This window comes from Rhinopithecus bieti, unplaced genomic scaffold (assembly GCF_001698545.2).
Source record: "Rhinopithecus bieti isolate Rb0 unplaced genomic scaffold, ASM169854v2 scaffold_7888, whole genome shotgun sequence".
Lineage (NCBI taxonomy): Eukaryota > Metazoa > Chordata > Mammalia > Primates > Cercopithecidae > Rhinopithecus > Rhinopithecus bieti.
The window spans coordinates 2,266,460-2,270,289 of NW_016805944.1; positions in this window are offsets into that span (position 1 = coordinate 2,266,460).

A 3,830-nucleotide genomic window follows, 5' to 3' on the forward strand; every position below is an offset into this window, starting at 1 on the left:
AAAAAAAAAAAAGAAGAGAATAAACCAAGGAACTTAAGTGAAGAAGTTTCCTTTCGCAAAGATAAAGGATGTTGTCTCCACGAAAGAAAATGAGACAGTGGGGTTTCTTATTGTGAATCTGAGAAGAGTTTGATTTGATTGGTAGAACACTGGACAAACTGTACCATTTAGATGAAGTCAAGATATAAGAGAAGATATGGAAACTGTGTTTTTTGCAGTTTATAGTGGCCGACTAATGGTGACAATTCCCATATGTGAGTAGAAAAAGATTGATGAGTGTATTAGTCACAATTTCAGGACTACGGACTGGGTATATATTCTAGCTCTACCATTGAAACTCTATTGAGATAAACTTTACATAACATAAAAAAAACACTTAAAGTGTTTTATGTTTTATAAGTGTACTCATTTAGTTGTGCAAATGTCACAAAAATCTGACTTTAGAAAACTATCAACACCCCAGAAAGAAAACCATTATCAGTCATTACTTTTCTCCCCAATCTCTTTTCCTGGCCCCAGGCCAAAGTAATTACTAAGCTGCTTTCAGTCTTTACAGGTTTGCCTATTCAAAACATTTTATATAAAAGCAATCATACAATTTACAGTCTTTTATGATGGCTTCTTTCATGTAGCATAATGGTTTCAAGGTTTTTTTGTTTTTTAATTTGTATGCATTTAAGGAGACTTTGTTACATAGAAATATTTTGTAGTGGTGAAGTCTGGGCTTTTCGTATAACCATTTCCAAAATAGTATATATTAGAGGCACAAAGTAATTTATCATCCATCAACTCCTTCCATCCTTTGGGATCTCCAATAACTATTATATCACAGTCTATGTCCATATGTTCACATTATGTAGCTTCATCTTATACATGAGAGCATGTGGTATTTGTCTGTTTCTGAGATGTTTCACTTAATATATTAGCCTCCAGATTCATCCATGTTATTGCAAAGGACATTATTTCATTTTTTATTGCAGAGTAGTATTCCCATATCTACACACACACACACACACACACACACACACACACTTTCTTTATCCAGTCACCCATTGATGGACACTTAGGTCGATTTCTTATCTTTGCTATTCTGAACAGTGTTGTAATAAACATACAAGTGCAGGTATATTTTTGATATAATGATTTCTTTTCCTTTGGGTATACATGCAGTAGTGGGATTGTTGGATCAAATGGTAGTTCCATATTTCAGTTTCTTGGGAAATCTTCATGCTGTTTTCCATAAAGATTGTAATAATTTACATTCCCACCAACACTGTATAAGCATTTCATTTTCTCCACATTCTCACCAACATCTGTTATTTCTTGACTTTTTAATAATAGCCATTCTGACTAGTGTAAAATAATATCTCATTGTGGTTTTAACTTGAATTTCTCTGATAATTAGTGATGTTGAGGACTTTTTCACATGTTTGTCAATCATTTGTATGTCTTATTTAAAAAATATCTATTCACGTCCTTTGTCTACTTTAATGGGGTTATTTTGTTGTTGTCGTGTTGTTCTTGTAAATTCTGGATACCAGTCTCCTGTCATATGCAGAGTTTGAAAATATGTTTTTTCCATTCTGGTGGTTCTTTGTTCACTCTGTTGATTATTTCTTTAGTGTGCCAAAGCTCTGTAATTTAAGTAACTCCCATTTGCCAATTTTTGATTTTGTTGCTTGTGTTTTTAAATTCTTAGTCATAAGTTATTTGCCTAGGTCAATGTCCAGAATAGTTTTACCTAGGTTTTCTTCTAGTATTTTTATACTTTCAGATCTTACATTTAAATATTTAATTATTCCTGAACTGATTTTTGTATAAGAGAGATAGGGGTCCAGTTTCATTGGCAGTCCAATTTTCCCAACACCATTTGTCGAAAAGTGTATCCTTTCCCCCAGTATGTGGTTTTGTTGACTTTACCAAAGATCAGCTGGCTGGAGATATGTGGCTTTATTTTTGGATTCTCTATTTTGTTTCAGTGATCTGTGTGTCCATTTTTATACTAGCACTTTTAGGCCAGTGTTGTTTACTATAGCCTTGTAGTATACTTTGAGTAAGGTAATGTGATTCCTCCAGCTTTGTTTATTTTGTTCAGGATTGATTTGGCTATTCAGGCTCTTTTCTTGTTTTATATAAATTTTAGGTTTACTTTTTCCATTTCTATGAAGAGTGATGTTGCTATTTTGATTAACAGCAATTGATTTCTATGATTTCTTTTATGTTTTGTAGTGTAGTTCTGAATAGGAACAAAGAGTACTGAGATTCAGAAGAACATTGAACTCCAATCCAAACAATCTAAAAAATCCAATAAAATGATATAAAAGATAAAAGATAAAATAGCCATTTCAAGAAGAAACATCTTGTAAAGATGTTCCACCTTGGTTAAATATATTCCTAGGTTTTTGTTGTAGTTATTATAAAAGGAATTTCTTTTTCGATTTGGTTCTCAGCTTGATTGTTATTGGTGTAAAGACATGACACTTGATTTTGTATATTGATTTTGTATTCCAAAACTTGACTGAATTTATTTAACATATCTAAGTTGTTTTGGAAGTGTCTTTAGGGTTTATACATGTATAAAACGATATCATCAGCAAGAAAGAGGTAGTTTTACTTCCTCTTTTCTAATTAAGATGTCTTTTATTTCTTTCTCTTGGCTAACTTCTCTGCCTAGGACTTTCAGTACTTTGATGACTAGAAGTGGTAAAAGTGGGCATTCTTGTTTTGTTTCAGTTCTTAGAGGGGTTACTCTCAACAACTTTTCATCATTTAGTATGATGTTGGATGTGTTTGTCATATATGTCATATGCATTTTATTATTTTGAAATATATTTTGTTCTATGCCTGATATGTTGAGAGCTTTTATCATGAAGGGGATGTTACATTTTATCAGATGTTTTTTCTTCCTCTATTGAGATTATTATGTCATTTTTGCATTTAATTCTGTTTATGAGAGGAATCATGTTTATTTATTTGCATACATTGAACCATTCCTTTATCCCTGGAATAAAACCCACTTATTGTTGTTATATTATCTTTTTAAGGTGCTGTTGGATTCACTTTGCTAGGATTTTGTTAAGGATTTTTGCATCCATGTTCCTCAGGGATATCAGTCTATAGTTTTCATTTTTATTGTATCCCTCTTATCTTTGGTATCAGGGTGATACTGACTTCATAGAATGAGTTAGGATGGCTTCCCTTCTCCCACCAGCAACACATTTGTGCACCCCATTGTCCCACCACCACCAACATAAGCACACACACATAGACACTGCCAGGTAACCCTTGCCAATTCATGAGCACCCTGCCATGCCCTGCTGTCATCCTGCCCCAGCCAGTGATTCACCTCTATTTACATGTGTGGACCCCACATCCCCAATACTCCTGCTGGCACATGCACCTTTGCACAAATCTTGCTGCCACTGCCCTGATGAACCACTGGCCAGCACACCCAATTGGAATGTCATGGCCAGAAGTTGGGAACACCTCGACTCCTCCAGTGTAGCACGTTTCAAGTGGCAAGAAAACAAATCCAGGGGCCTAGTACCAAACCCCCAGTGGTCTGTGGTATTTAGTCCAAGAGTGACGAGCTGAGCATTGGCTCCCTGAAGTCTTCCAGAAATGAAGGGAGTTTAGCGAAACTACCTCATGCCATAATCAAACCTTCAAGGGAATGAAAAAATATAGAAGCAAAAAGCCTAATCCAAAGGACAGCAACTTCAAAGATTCAAGGAAAATCAGTCAACCTAGATGAGAAAGAAACAGGGCAAGAACTCTGACAACTCAAAAAGTCAGCATGCATTCTTACGTGCAAATGACTGAACTACTAC